Below are 16398 nucleotides of genomic sequence, written 5' to 3' on the forward strand. Positions count from 1 at the left end.
AATGGGAAGGCGGTTAATAGAATAGAAGTTTCATTTGCACCATAACGCCTAACAGTAGAACAGGCTGTCTGAAAATTCCTGAGGTGCTTGATGGGCTCCTGAGCAGGTAAGCCATGAAACTTGGGCTCTCAAGTTGATTAGTGTAGTTTTCAGTTCAAAATCTGCAGCCAGAGTTGGATGATGCACTTGATACGGCTGTAGTGTAAAATCTGGGGCTCCAGCTTCCTGGAGAGTAATCCTCCTGGGTGCTGCCATATTATCTGCACGTGAATCAACTGAATCAGAAGTAAAAGAGCTTGTTTCCTCCTCATATGGCGGTTCAGATTCACCCTCAGATGAGACTGGTGAATCGATAATGATCACTTCACCACCCTCAGAGGCTAACCTGCGCCGAGCTCGCCTAATACGTGAAAGAGTTCTTTCAATTTCACGATCAAATGCAGCTAAGCTCGGATCAGACAACGAACGCGTCATTCAATGAAAGAAACATGTAGCTCATGGTAATAAAATAAAATAAAATACACAAATAAAATAAAAATATATACAGTAATCAATAATTTAGCACGCTATTGCAACTCCTCGACAACGGCGCCAAAAATTTGACGAGAGGCGTAAGTTTGACCAATTAAGAGATTATGATATAAGAACAGTGTTGCGAGCATAGCTCTTAATCAGCAAAAATCCGCCTCGTCAATTTAGAAAGGTTGTCACAAAAGTTTAGAATAAAAATACTGGGAGTATGAGTCCCAGGTCGTCTCCCAACGAGTTGCTAGAAAGGGTGCTAATTTATTAATCAGGAGTTTTTCGAGAGATTTTGAGTAAGTAAACAATTTTAAACTAAAGCAATGAAAATTAAAAGAGATTTATATATTTAAATTAAAAAGCCTTGACCGGGGGAATGATTAATTGGAAGTTCTATCCTTGTTGGAATTCTCTCAAGTGTAGTGTAAAAAGGTTGTTGTTTTCACTTAGTTAACCCTTACTAAATAAAGAAAAGTCAAGTGATTGAGCTAACTCTTATTCGCAAATCCTAGTCCTCTCCCTTGGGAAGGTCTAGCATCAGTAAATACAGAATTAGCCAACAACTTCCAATTTAACTAATCACTTGAGCATTCCAACTCAAGTGTCTCCTTTTAATCAACCCCCATGTCAAGTTGGAAATCTACTCCATTGACATGAAAATTACTTGCATAGAATTAAATAAGGAATAAAAGAAAGACATGATAGACAATAACTGCAATTTAATTAAAAATAAAAGTAATCATTTTCATTAACAATCCATGAAAATAATCCAATTGTAAGTCTAAATAAGAATTAAGAATATGGAATAAATAAAAGAGTAAGGAAACAAACTAGAATAGTATCTTCAACGGAGGTGATGACTCTTCAATATCCAAAGCAAAAGCAATAAACTATGAAACTATGAATGTAAAGAAAACCTAGAGGAAGAGTAATTTTCTCTCTAGATTTAGATCTAAAAACCTAAAACTATGCTAATGAAAATGTGTGTTGAGTCTCTGCATGTTCTCTGGCTCTAATCTGTGTTTCTATGCCGGAAACTGGGTCAAAACTCGGCCCGAAATCACCCCCAGTATTTTCTGTTATTTCTGCAGATCACACATGTCATGCATGCACGTCATTTAGCGAATTTCCTTGCCACGCATACGCGTCAGGCACGCGCACGCGTCGTTGCAAATTCTCCATATCGCGCGCTCGCATGATCCATGCGTGCGCGTCGGTGCTCGCTAGTCATCTCCTTAGTTTCTTGTGTTCCTTCCATTTTTGCAAGCTTTCTCTCCATTTTCTAAGCAATTCTTGCCCTATGAAGCCTGAAACACTTAACACACAGATCACGGCATCGAATGGTATAAAGGAGAATTAAAATATACAAATTAAAGGTCTCTAGAAAGCAAGATTTCAGCCATAGAACAAAACTAGGAAGAGATTATAAAATCATGCAAATCATATGAATAAGTGGGTAAAGACTAGACAAAAACCACTCAATTAAATACAAGATAAACGATAAAATAGTGGTTTATCAGGGTTCGACCAACTCAACTGAAGCGGACGATTAGTTCCGAGCTATGGAGCGCGCATTACAGTCTCAACATGTCCCAGCTAACCAATACGTGGAGTTTGCGGCTTATCAACTGTTAGGAGAGGCACAACTTTGGTGGCAAGGAGAGTGCCAGTTGATGTGACTTCCGAATGCAAAAATCTCTTGGAATGCGTTTCGAACGGCATTCTATAAGAAGTACTTTCCTAAATCTGCAAGGGAAGTAAAGGAGATGGAACTTATGCAGCTGAAACAAGGTTCTTCATCTGTGACAGACTATACTAGCCAATTTGAAGAGCTTTGTAGGTTCTCTAGGGTGTGTCACGGTGCCCCGAAGACCTATGAAAGCTGGAAGTGCGTCAAGTATCAAAGGGGCTTGAAGGATAACATCATGACTGCAGTGGCTCCTTTGGGGATTCAGATTTTCTCTAATCTGGTGAACAAGGCGAGAGTTGTTGAGGAATATGCATAGACGGTAGCCTCTTCAACAGACACTCGTGGAGGAAAAACTAATAGGGAGCACGACGATTACCTTGGACCAAGGGGATAAAACTTTAAGAGAAATGGTGAAGGGAAGCGGTCAAGAACTTACTCCCCTTATATGAAATGTTAGGAGTGTGGGAACTACCATCCGAATAAGCCATGCTGGTTGGGTATGAAACTATGTTACAAGTGTGGTGCACCGAGACATTTGGTTAGAGATTGTCCACACCAAGGAACACATGAGGTGGGTCGATCACAATGGTGCACGGAATTGTGATCACACTTTTCACAACTCCGGTACAACTTACCAGCAAGTGCACTGGGTCGTCCAATTAATAAAACCTTATGCGAGTAAGGGTCGATCCCACAGAGATTGCCGGCTTAAAGCAAGCTATGGTCATCCTGTAAATCTTAGTCAGGCGGATTCAATTGGTTATGAGTTTTGATAATTTAAAGATAAATAAAACGTAAATTAAAATAAAGATACTTATGTAATTCATCGGTGGGAATTTCAGATAAGCATTTGGAGATGCTTTTTTGCTTTTGAACCTTTGGTTTCCTATTGTCTTCATCCAATCATGCGTGCTCCCTTCCATGGAAAGCTGTATGTTAGTGGATCACCATTGTCAATGGCTACCATCCATCCTCTCAGTGAAAATGGTCCAGGTACGGTTTCTGTATGGCTAATCAACTGTCGGATCTCTCGTCTCGAATGAAAAATACCAGGTACAGCTACCGCACGGCTAATCATCTGTCGGAATAGAATCTCTCTATCCTTTTGCACACTGTCACCGTGCCCAACATTCGTGAGTTTAAAGCTCGTCACAGTCATCCCATCCCAGATCCTACTCGAAATACCACAGACAAGGTTTAGACTTTCTGGATCTCAGGAATGCTACCAATTGGTTCTAGCCTCTACCACGAAGGTCCTAATCTCACGGATTCGAATGCTCTGTTGTCAGGAGAGGCAAGTCAAATCCGTGAATCAGAGACCCAAGAGACTATACTCTAGCTGTCGTCCAATGACTACGTTGAACATCATGTAGACCGCTTGTGGTTGTCAGGCACGCGGATCTTGGCTAAGCGAGTAACGAAGATAGTGGGTGATTGTCACGGATCACCCCTTCATTATGACTTAAATGAATTAAGTATGAGAGTATATCTTGGAGAAGAAGTAAGCGTGAATAGAAAGAGAAACAATAGTACTTGCATTAATTCATGAAGAACAGCAGAGCTCCGCACCTTAATCTATGAGGTGTAGAAACTCCACCGTTGGAAAATACATAAGACAAAATAGCCTAGGCATGTCCGTGAGGCCAGCCAAGCATGAAGTTGATAAAAGATGATCAAAAGTCTAAAGACAATAGGAAAGACTAGTATTTATACTAAACTAGTTACTAAGGATTACATAAATTGAGTAACTAAGTGCAGATAGTGTAGAAATCCACTTCTGGGGCCTATTTGGTGTGTGCTTGGGCTGAGAATTGAGCTTTACACGTGCATAGGCCTTTTCTAGAGTTAAACGCCAGCTTGGATGCCAGTTTGGGCATTTAACTCCAGTTCTGGTGCCAGTTCCAGCGTTTTACGCCAGAAAAGGGTCTCTGGCTAGCGTTGAACGCCAGTTTGGGCCATTAAATCTCGGGCAAAGTACGAACTATTATACATTTCTGGAAAGCCCAATATGTTAGCTTTCAAGCCCAACTGAGAACACAACAATTGGACTTCTGTAGCTCCAGAAAAACGTGTTTGAGTGCAGGGAGGTCAGAATCCAACAGCATCTGCAGTCCTTTCTCAGCCTCTGAATCAGATTTTTGCTCAGGTTCCTCAATTTCAGCCAGAAAATACCTAAAATTGTAGAAAAACACACAAACTCATAGTAAAGTCTAGAAATGTGATTTTTGCATAAAAACTAATAAAAATATAATAAAAAGTAACTAAAACATACTAAAAACTATTTAAAAATAATGCTAAAAAGCGTATAAATTATCCACTCATCACAACACCAAACTTAAATTGTTGCTTGTCCCCAAGCAACTAAAAACAAAATAGGATAAAAAGAAGAAAAAATACAATAAATTTTAAAATATCAATGAAGCTTAGTTCCAATTAGATGAGTCGGACTAGTAGCTTTTTGCTTCTGAACAGTTTTGGCATCTTACTTTATCCTTTGAAGTTCAGAATGATTGCCATCCATAGGAACTCAAAATTCAGATAGTGTTATTGATTCTCCTACTTTAGTATGTTGATTCTTGAACACAGCTACTTTATGAGTCTTGGCCGTGACCCTTAGCATTTTGTTTTCCAGTATTACCACCGGATATATAAATGCCACGGACACATAACTGGGTGAACCTTTTTAGATTGTGACTCAGCTTTGCTAGAGTCCCCAGTTAGAGGTGTCCAGAGTTCTTAAGCACAATCTTTTGCTTTGGATCATGACTTTAACCACTCAGTCCCAAGCTTTTCACTTGGACCTTCATGACACAAGCACATGGTTAGGGACAACTTGATTTAGCCGCTTAGGCCAGGATTTTATTCCTTTGGGGCCCTCCTATCCACTGATGCTCAAAGCCTTGGATCCTCTTTACCCTTGCATTTTAGTTTAAAGGGTTACTGGATTTTTGCTCTTGCCTTTTGGTTTAAAGAGCTATTGACTTTTTCTGCTTGCTTTTCTTTTTCTTTCTTTTTCTTTATTTTTCGCCATTTTTTTTTCGCAAGCTTTGTGTTTTTCATTGCTTTTTCTTGCTTTAAGAATCAATGTTATGATTTTTTAGATTATCAATAACATTTCTCTTTTTCATTATTCTTTCAAGAGCCAACAATTTTAACATTCATAAACTTCACTATAAAAAATATGCACTGTTCAAGCATTCATTCAAAAAAACAAAAAGTATTGCCACCACATCAAAATAATTAAACTATTTTCAAGATAGAATTCGAAATTCATGTACTTCTTTTTCTTTTTCAGAAAACATTTTTCATTTAAGAAAGGTGAAAGATTCGTGGAACATTCATAGCTTTAAGACATAGACACTAAACACTAATGATCATGTAATAAAGACACAAACATAGACATAACATAAAGCATAGAAACAAAAAAAAGAAAAATAAGAACAAGGAAATTAAAGAACGGGTCCACCTTAGTGACGGCGGCTAGTTCTTCCTCTTGAAGATCCTATGGAGTGCTTGAGCTCCTCAATATCTCTTCCTTGCCTTTGTTGCTCTTCTCTCATGGCTCTTTGGTCCTCTCTGATTTCATGGAAGATAATGGAGTGCTATTGGTGCTCCATCCTTAGTTGCTCCATGTTGGAACTCAATTCTCCTAAAGAGGTGTTGAGTTGCTCCCAATAGTTGTGTGGAGAAAAATGCATCCCTTGAGGCATCTCAGGGATTTCTTGATGAGGGACTTCCTCATGCTCTTGTTAAGGTCCATGAGTGGGCTCTCTTGTTTGCTCCATCCTCTTTCTAGTGATGGGCTTTTGAGATGAATCTCTCCATCTCCTATGACTCAGAGTTGGAAGCAACTGCCTTCCCTTTCCTCTTCCTAGAGGTTTCTCTGGCCTTAGGTGCCATTGATGGTTATGGGAAAATAAAAAGCAGATCTTTTTTTCTACACCAAACTTAAAAGGTTTGCTCATCCTCGAGCAAAAGAAGAAAGAAAAGATTAAAGGACGAAGAGATGGAGGAGATTGAGGTGTGTGAATGGTTCAGCCAAGGGAGGTTTTAGGTGGTTATGATGTATGAAAATGAAGGAGTAATGGTTTGAATTTGAATGGGTGGGGGTAGGTGGGTTGTATGATGGTTTTGGAGGAGAAAAAGAGAGAGAGTGAGTTGGGGTAGGTGGGGATCTTGTGGGGTTCACAGATCCTGAGGTGTCAAGGAATTCTGGTCCCTGCACCTTTCTGGCGTTTAAACGCCCTCTGTGTGCCATTTTTGGCATTTAACGCCAGCTCTGCTGCCTTTCCTGGCGTTAAACGCCAGGCTGATGTCCCTTTTTGGCATTTAACGCTAGCTAAACACCCTTTGCTGGCGTTAAACGCCAGTCTGTCTGCCAATTCTGGCGTTTAACGCCCAGGATGCTGCCAGACTGGGCGTTAAATGCCCATTCTACTATCTTTACTGGCATTTAAATGCCAGTAAGCCTGTCCTCCAGGGTGTGCTATTTTTGATTCCGCTTTAATTCTGCAGCTATTTTTGTGACTCCACATGATCATCAACCTAAAGAAAACGTAAACTAACAATGGAAAATGAAATGAAAAAGTAATTAACATAGATAAATAATATTGGGTTACCTCCCAATAAGCGCTTCTTTAACGTCAATAGGTTAACAGTGAGCTCTTATAGAGCTTCACAGACACTCAGAGTATGATGGTGGCCTCCCAACACCAAACTTAGAGTTTGAATGTGGGGGCTCTGCTTGACTCTATATTGAGAGAAGCTTTTCATGCTTCCTCTCCATGGTTACAGAGGAAGATCCTTGAGCCTTAAACACAAGGTAGTCCTCATTCAAATTCAAGACTAACTCTCCTCTGTCCACATCAATCACAACTCTTGCTGTGGCTAGGAAGGGCCTTCCAAGGATGATGCATTCATCCTCATCCTTCCCAGTGTCTAGGATTATGAAGTCAGCAGGGATGTAAAGGCCTTCAACCTTCACTAAGACATCATCTACAAGTCCATAAGCCTATTTCATTGATTTGTCTGCCATCTCTAGCGAGATTCTTGCAGCTTGTACCTCAAAGATCCCCAATTTCCCCATTACAGAGAGTGGTATGAGGTTAATACTTGAACCAAGGTCACACAGAGCCTTCTCAAAGGTCATGGTGCCTATGGTGCAAGGAATTAAGAACCTTTCGCGATCCGGTTTCTTTTGAGGTAATTTTTGCTGAACCAAGGTATTCAGTTCCTTAATGAGCAATGGAGGTCCATCCTCCTAAGTCTCATTACCAAATAGCTTGGCATTCAGCTTCATGATTGCTCCAAGATACCGAGCAACTTGATCTTCAACAAGATCTTCATCCTCATCAGAGGAAGAATCTTTATCAGAGCTCATGAACTGCAGCATTAAGTTCCATGGAATCTCTATGGTCTCTATATGAGCCTTTTATTTTTTTGGTTCCTCAATAGGGAACTCCTTATTGGTCAGTGGATGTCCAGCAAGGTCTTCCTCACTAGAAATCACTGCCTTTTTACTCTCTCCAGGTTTGGCCACTTTGGATATAGTTATGGCCTTGCACTCTCTTTTGGGATTCTCTTTTGTACTGCTTGGGAGAGTACTAGGAGGAGTTTCAGTAACTCTTTTACTCAGCTGAACCACTTGTGCCTCCAAATTTCTGATGGAGGACCTTGTTTCAGTCATAAAACTGAGAGTGGTCTTAGATAGATCAGAGACTATGGTTGCTAAGTCAGAGAGGCTCTGCTTAGAATTTTCTGTCTGTTGCTGAGAAGATGATGGAAAAGGCTTGCTATTACCAAGCCTATTTCTACCACCATTATTATTATTGAAGCCTTGTTGAGGCTTCAGTTGATCCTTCCATGAGAAATTTGGATGATTTCTCCATGAAGGATTATAGGTGTTTCCATGGGATTCTCCATGTAATTCACCTCTTCCATTCCAGGATTCTCAGGGTCATAAGCTTCTCCTTCAGAGGAGGCTTCTTTAGTACTGCCGGATGCAGCTTGCATTCCAGTCAGATTTTGAGAAATTATATTGACTTGCTGAGTCAATATTTTATTTTGAGCCAATATGGCATTCAGAGTATCAATCTTAAGAACTCCTTTCTTTTGAGTCATCTCATTATTCATAGGATTTCTTTCAGAAGTATACATGAACTGGTTATTTGTAACCATTTCAATGAGTTCCTGGGCTTCTGCAGGTGTTTTCTTCAGATGAAGAGATCCACCAGCAGAATGGTCCAATTACATCTAGGACAATTCAGACAGACCATCATAGAATATACCTAAGATGCTCCATTCTGAAAGCATGTCAGAAGGACACCTTCTGATCAATTGCTTGTATCTTTCCCAAGCTTCATAGAGGGATTCACCTTCCTTCTGTCTGAAGGTTTGGACTTCCACTCTAAGCTTGTCATCTTTTGAGGTGGAAAGAATTTGGCCAAGAAAGCATTGACCAACTTTTCCCAAGGGTTCAGGCTTTCTCTAGGTTGTGAGTACAACCATATCCTAGCTCTGTCTCTTACAGTAAAGGGGAAAAGAATAAGTCTGTAGACCTCGGGATCAACCCTATTGGTCTTAACAGTGTCACAAATTTGCAAGAATTCAGCTAAGAACTGATAAAGATCTTCCAATGGAAGTCCATGAAACATGAAATTCTACTGCATTAGAGAAAATAATTGAGGCTTAAGCTCAAAGTTGTTTGCTCCAGTTGCAGGAATTGAGATGCTTCTTCCATAGAAGTTGAAAGTTAGTACAGTAAAGTCACCAAGCATCTTCCTTGCATCTCCACCATTGTTCTCAGGTTCGGCTGCCATGTCTGCCTCTTTTTCGAAATTTACTGTAAGGTCCTCTCCGGAGTGTTGTGCTTTAGCTTCCTCTTCAGAGTCCTTTCAGGTTCAGGATCAGCTTCAACAAGAATGTCTTTATCCCTGTTCCTGCTCATATAAAAAAGAAGAGAACAAAGAGAGAAGAGGAATCCTCTATGTCACAGTATAGAGATTCCTTTATGTGTTAGAGGAAAAGAAGAATAGAAGAATGAGGTAGAGAAAGAATAAGAAGAATTCGAACACAGAGAGAGGGAGAGGGTTCGAATTATTAGATTAATAGAAGAGAAATATTAGTAAATAAATAAAATAAATAGAAAGAGATGAGAGAGTATTCGAATTTTAAGAAGAGGTAGGAGAAAAATATTTTTTTTTTATTTAATTAATTAAGTTAGTTTCGAAAATTTGAAAAAGAAATACAAGAAAATTAAAAACTAAAACAATTAGTTAATTAAAAAGATTATTGAAAAAGTGGTTAGTGATTTTCGAAAATTAGAAGTGGAAAAGTAGTTAGGTGGTTTTGAAAAAGATAAGAAATAGTAAACTTTTTAAAATTAAAACAAACAAGTCAAGTAGTTAGTTAAAAAAGATTTGAAAATAAATTTTAAAAAGATAAGAAGTTAGAAAAAGATTTTGAAATTAAAATTTTAAAAAGATATGATTGAAATTTATTTTGGAAAAGAATTGAAAAAGAAATTAAAAAGATTTGATTTTTAAAATTAAACTTGATGACTTGACTAACAAGAAACTAAAATATATGATTCTAGAATTTAAAGATTGAACCTTTCTTAACAAGAAAGTAACAAACTTGAAATTTTTGAATCAAAACATTAATTGTTAGCAAGGATTTTTGAAAATATGAAATAAAATTAAGAAAAAGATTTTGAAAAATTATTTTTAAAATTTTCGAAAACATTAAAAGAAAAATGAAAAAGATTTTGAAAAATTTTAAAAATAAAATTCGAAAATCATAAAAAAAAATGAAAAAAGAATTGATTTTGAAAAAGATTTGAAAAGATAAAGTTTTTAAATTGAAATTTTGACTTGACTAACAAGAAACAACTAAATTTTAAAAGTTTTTGACCAAGTAAACTCAAAATTTCCAAAATTATGGGAAGAATAAGGAAAAGATATTTTTTTTTTACTTTCGAATTTTTAATGAGGAGAGAGAAAAACAACAAAATGAAACAAAATATAAAAATTTAAGATCAAAACAAATAATGCATGCAAGAATACTTTGAATATCAAGATGAACACCAAGAACACTTTGAAGATTATGATGAACATCAAGAACATATTTTTGAAAATTTTTAAGAAAAGAAAGACATGCAAGACACCAAACTTAAGAACTTTTGTACTAGGGACACTAACAATTTGAAAATGCATATGGAAAATAAGAAAAGACACAAAACAAGAAAATGTAAAGATCAAACAAAGAAAATCATCAAGAACAACTTGTAGATCATGAAGAACATAATGCATGTATTTTTGAAAATTTAAAAAAAAATTAAATTAAAAAAAATAGAGTTGACATCAAACTTAAAATTTGACACAAGACTTAAACAAGAAACACAAATTTTTTTTTATGATTCTATTAAACTTTTTGTATTTTTTTTCAAAATTATTTTGGAAAAAGAAAATAAAGACATTCAAAATTTTTAATAAGAATTCCAGTATTCATGCAATGTTAGTCTAAAGCTTCGGTCCAAAAGAATTAGACATGGCCAAATGGCCAGCCAAGCTTTAGCACAAAATAATAAATGAGAATCCAAAGGCTCCTCCAATAGCTGCAATGATAAGTGGAAGCTTCAGTCCAAAAGATTAGACTTGGCTTAATAGCCAGCCAAGCTTCAACATATCATCATGGAGCTCTAAGGTGGAATTCATTCTTAAAATTTTTGAAGAACATTTTTTTTGAAAACTTTTTTTTCTTTGAAATATTTTTAAAAACTTTTTGAAAAGAAAATAAAGGTTGAAACAAGAAAGAAGGTTACCTAATCTAAGCAACAAGAAAGAAGGTTACCTAATCTAAGCAACAAGATGAACCGTCAGTTGTCCAAACTCGAACAATTCCCGGCAACGGCGCTAAAAACTTGGTGCACGGAATTATGATCACACTTTTCACAACTCCGGTACAACTATCCAGCAATTGCACTGGGTCGTCCAAGTAATAAAACCTTACGCGAGTAACGGTCGATCCCATGGAGATTGCCGGCTTGAAGCAAGCTATGGTCATCCTGTAAATCTTAGTCACGCAGATTCAATTGGTTATGAGTTTTGATAATTTAAAGATAAATTAAACGTAAATTAAAATAAAGATACTTATGTAATTCATTGGTGGGAATTTCAGATAAGCGTTTGGAGATGCTTTGTTGCTTCTGAACCTATGCTTTCCTATTCTCTTCATCCAATCATGCGTGCTCCCTTCCATGGAAAGCTGTATGTTGGTGGATCACCATTGTCAATGGCTACTGATAAACCACTATTTTATGGTTTATCTTGTGCTCAATTGAGTGGATTTTATCAATCTTTCATACACTTATTCATACAATTCGCATGTTTTATGTTTTCCTTCCTGATTTTGTGCTATGATTGAAAATATGTTTCTTTGATCTTAATTTAGCTAATTTTAATCCTCTCTTATTACCATTCGATGCCTTGATATGTGTGTTAAGTGTTTTTAGAGATTACAGGGCAGGAATGGCTTAGAGGATGGAAAGGAAGCATGCAAAAGTGGAAGGAATACAAGAAACTGAAGGAACTGCTAAAGCTGTCCAGCCTGACCTCTTGCTACTAAATAGACTATAACTTGAGCTACAGAGGTCCAAATGATGCAGCTTTAGTTGCGTTGGAAAGCTAACACCCGGGGCTTCGCAACGATATATAATTTTCCATATCTGCCTGGTGCACGAAATTGTGATCTCTGGTAATGGCTCCAAAAACTTGGTGCTCTGATCTTAATTCATAATTTGTCACAACTTCGATACAACTAACCAGCAAGTGCACTGGGTCGTCCAAGTAATAAAACCTTACGTGAGTAAGGGTCGATCCCACGGAGATTGTCGGCTTGAAGCAAGCTATGGTCACCTTGTAAATCTCAGTTAGGCGGATATCAAATGGTTATGGAATTTTCGAATAATAATAATAAATAAACAGAAAATAAAGATAGAAATACTTATGTAATTCATTGGTGAGAATTTCAGATAAGCGTATAGAGATGCTTTCCTTCCTCTGAACCTCTGCTTTCCTGCTGTCTTCATCCACTCCTTCCTACTCCTTTCCATGGCAAGCTTTATGTAAGGCATCACCGTTGTCAATGGCTACATCCCATCCTCTCTGTGAAAAAGGTCCAAATGCTCTGTCACGGCATGGCTAATCATCTGGAGGTTCTTGATCATACTAGAATATGGTTCACCCTCCTTTTGTGTCTGTCACTACGCCCAGCACTCGCGAGTTTGAAGTTCGTCACAGCCATCCCTTCCCAGATCCTACTCGGAATACCACAGACAAGGTTTAGACTTTCCGGATCTCAGGAATGGCCATCCATGGGTTCTAACTTATACCACGAAGATTCTAATATCTCGGACTCGGTCCTCTGTATTAGATATCTAAGAGATACTCAGTCTAGCTTGTTTGCATGTAGAACGGAAGTGTTTGTCAGGCACGTGTTCATAAGTGAGAATGATGATGAGCATCACATAATCATCACATTCATCATGTTCTTGGGTGCGAATGGATATCTTAGAAGAGGAATAAGTTGAATTGAATAGAAAAAGAGTAGTACTTTGCATTAAATCATGAGGAACAGCAGAGCTCCACACCTTAATCTATGGAGTGCAGAAACTCTACCGTTGAAAAATACATAAGTAATGAAGGTTCAGGCATGGCCGAATGGCCAGCCCCCAAACGTGATCAATAGATCCAAAGTTGAACTAAAAATCATAAGATGTCTAATACAATAGTAAAAAGTCCTATTTATACTAAACTAGCTACTATGGTTTACGGAAGTAAGTAATTGATGCATAAATCCACTTTCGGGGCCCACTTGGTGTGTGCTTGGGCTGAGCTTGAAGTTTACACGTGCAGAGGCTTCCTTTGGAGTTGAACGCCAAGTTGTAACGTGTTTTTGGCGTTCAACTCTAGTTCGTGACGTGTTTCTGGCGTTTAACTCCAGACTGCAGCGTAGAACTGGCGTTCAACGCCCTTTTGTGTCATCCAAACTCGGCCAAAGTATGGACTATTATATATTGCTGGAAAGCCTTGGATGTCTACTTTCCAATGCAATTAGAAGCGCGCCATTTTGAGTTCTGTAGCTCTAGAAAATCCACTATGAGTTCAGGGAGGTCAGAATCCAATAGCATCAGCAGTCCTTCTTCAACCTATGAATCTGATTTTTGCTCAAGTCCCTTAATTTCAGCCAGAAAATACCTGAAATCACAGAAAAACACACAAACTCATAGTAAAGTCCAGAAATGTGAATTTAACATAAAAACTAATAAAAACATCCCTAAAAGTAACTAGATCCTACTAAAAACATACTAAAAACAATGCCAAAAAGCGTATAAATTATCCGCTCATCACAACACCAAACTTAAATTGTTGCTTGTCCCCAAGCAACTGAAAATCAAATAGGATAAAAAGAAGAGAATATACTATAAATTCCAAACTATCAATGAAACATAGATCCAATCAGATGAGCGGGACTTGTAGCTTTTTGCCTCTTGAATAGTTTTGGCATCTCACTTTATCCATTGAGGTTCAGAATGATTGGCATCTATAGGAACTCAGAGTTCAGATAGTGTTATTGATTCTCCTAGTTCAGTATGTTGATTCTTGAACACAGCTACTTTATGAGTCTTGGCCGTGGACCTAAGCACTTTGTTTTCCAGTATTACCACCGGATACATAAATGCCACAGACACATAATTGGGTGAACCTTTTCAGATTATGACTCAGCTTTGCTAAAGTCCCCAATTAGAGGTGTCCAGGGTTCTTAAGCACACTCTTCTTTTGCTTTGGACCTTGACTTTAACCGCTCAGTCTCAAGTTTTCACTTGACACCTTCACGCCACAAGCACATGGTTAGGGACAGCTTGGTTTAGCCGCTTAGGCCAGGATTTTATTCCTTTAGGCCCTCCTATCACTGATGCTCAAAGCCTTGGGATCCTTTTTATTACCCTTGCCTTTTGGTTTTAAGGGCTATTGGCTTTTTGCTCTTGCCTTTTGGTTTTAAGAGCTTTTGGCTTTTTCTGCTTGCTTTTTCTTTTTCTTTCTATTTTTTTCGTCATTTTTAGCGCTTCTTTTTTTTTTCTGCAAGCTTTTTGTATTCACTGCTTTTTCTTGCTTCAAGAATCATTTTTATGAATTTTCAGATTATCAAATCATATGTCTCCTTGTCATCATTCTTTCAAGAGCCAACATATTTAACATTCATAAACAACAACTTCAAAAGACATATGCACTGTTCAAGCATTCATTCAGAAAACAAAAAGTATTATCACCACATCAATATAATTAAACTAAGTTCAAGGATAAATTTGAAACTCATGTACTTCTTGTTCTTTTAAATTAAAAACATTTTTTATTTAAGAGAGGTGATGGATTCATATTCACTACTTTAAGGCATAGACACTTAGATACTAATGATCATGTAATGAAGACGCAAATATGGATAAACATTTAACATAGAAAATGAAAAACAGAAAATTTAAGAACAAGGAATGAGTCCACCTTAATGATGATGGTGTTTTCTTCTTGAGGAACCGATGATGTCCTTAAGCTCTTCTATGTCTCTTCCTTGTCTTTGTTGCTCATCCCTCATTACTTTTTGATCTTCTCTAATTTCATGAAGGATGATGGAGTGCTCTTGATGTTCCACCCTTAGTTGCTCCCAATAATTGTGTGGAGGAAAATGTATCCCCTGAGGTATCTCAGGGATCTCTTGATTTGCAGTCAAATGTTCTACCACTGAGCTATAGACCCTTTATGGAAGCTTTTGTCTTCCCTTTCCTCTTTCTAGAGGTTTCTCTGGTCTTAGGTGCCATCAATGGTTATGGAAAAACAAAAGAACTATACTTTTACCACACCAAACTTAGAATGTTGCTCGCCCTCGAGCAAAATAAGAAAGAATAGAAGAAGAAGAAGATGTGGAAGAATCTAGGATTATGAGGAGGGAAGGTGGGGATCCTGTGGGGTCCACAGATCCTGAGATGATCCTGTGAGGTCCACAGATCTTGAGGTGTCAAGGATTTATATCCCTGCACCAATTAGGCATGTAAAATGCCTTTGCATGCAATTCTGGCTTTTAAACACCGAATTGATGCTTGTTCTGGGTGTTCAACGCCCAGATGCAGCATATTTCTGGCGTTCAGTGCCAGCTTTCCTCAGGGTGCATTCCTGGCATCTGAACGTCAGGATGTTGCTTGTTTCTGGCGTTCAACGCCAGATCCATGCTCTATTCTGGCGTTGAACGCCAGCCAGATGCTCCTTACTGGCGTTTAAACGCCAGTAAGCCCTACCTCCAGGGTGTGATTTTTCTTCTGCTGTTTTTGATCCTGTTTTTAATTTTTCTATTTATTTTGTGACTCCACATGATCATGAACCTAATAAAACATGAAAGAACAATAAAATAAAAATAAAATTAGATAAATAAAAATTGGGTTGCCTCCCAACAAGTGCTTCTTTAATGTCAATAGCTTGACAGTGGGCTCTCATGGAGCCACACAGGTGATCAGGTCAATTTATAGACTCCCAACACCAAACTTAGAGTTTGGATATGGGGGTTCAACACCAAACTTAGAGTTTGGCTGAGGCCTCCCAACACCAAACTTAGAGTTTGACTGTGGAGGCTTTAGTTGACTATATACTGAGAGAAGCTTACTGTGCCTCTTTTCCATGTTTACAGAAGGATGACCTTGAGTTTTAAACACAAGGGAGTCCTCATTCAATTGAAGGACTAGTTCACCTCTGTCAACATCAATCACAGCTCTTGCTGTGGCTAGGAAGGGTCTTCCAAGAATGATGGATTCATCCTCATCCTTCCCAGTATCCAGGATTATGAAATCAGTAGGGATGTAAAGGCCTTCAACCTTTACTAATACATCCTCTACTTGTCCATAAGCCTCTTTTCTTGAGTTGTCTGCCGTCTCTAATGAGATTTTAGCAGCTTGCACCTCAAAGATTCCCAATTTCTCCATTACAGAGAGTGGCATGAGGTTTATTCCTGACCCAAGGTCACATAGAGCCTTCTCAAAGGTTATGGTGCCTATGGTACAAGGTATTAGGAACTTTCCAGGATCCTATTTCTTCTGAGGCAATCTCAGTTGATCCAATGCATTTAGTTCATTGGTGAACAGGGGA

At 38.1% G+C, this 16398-nt stretch overlaps 1 non-coding gene across 1 annotated transcript; it reads left to right on the forward strand.

The window, feature by feature from the left end:
• The first annotated feature begins 8518 nt into the window (after positions 1–8518).
• LOC112787845 (small nucleolar RNA R71) lies at positions 8519–8626 on the forward strand. Its single transcript, XR_003195234.1, has one exon. It is a non-coding gene; the product is annotated as a small nucleolar RNA R71 (small nucleolar RNA).
• The last annotated feature ends 7772 nt before the right edge of the window (positions 8627–16398 follow it).

This window comes from Arachis hypogaea, chromosome 20 (assembly GCF_003086295.3).
Source record: "Arachis hypogaea cultivar Tifrunner chromosome 20, arahy.Tifrunner.gnm2.J5K5, whole genome shotgun sequence".
NCBI classification, from domain to species: domain Eukaryota; kingdom Viridiplantae; phylum Streptophyta; class Magnoliopsida; order Fabales; family Fabaceae; genus Arachis; species Arachis hypogaea.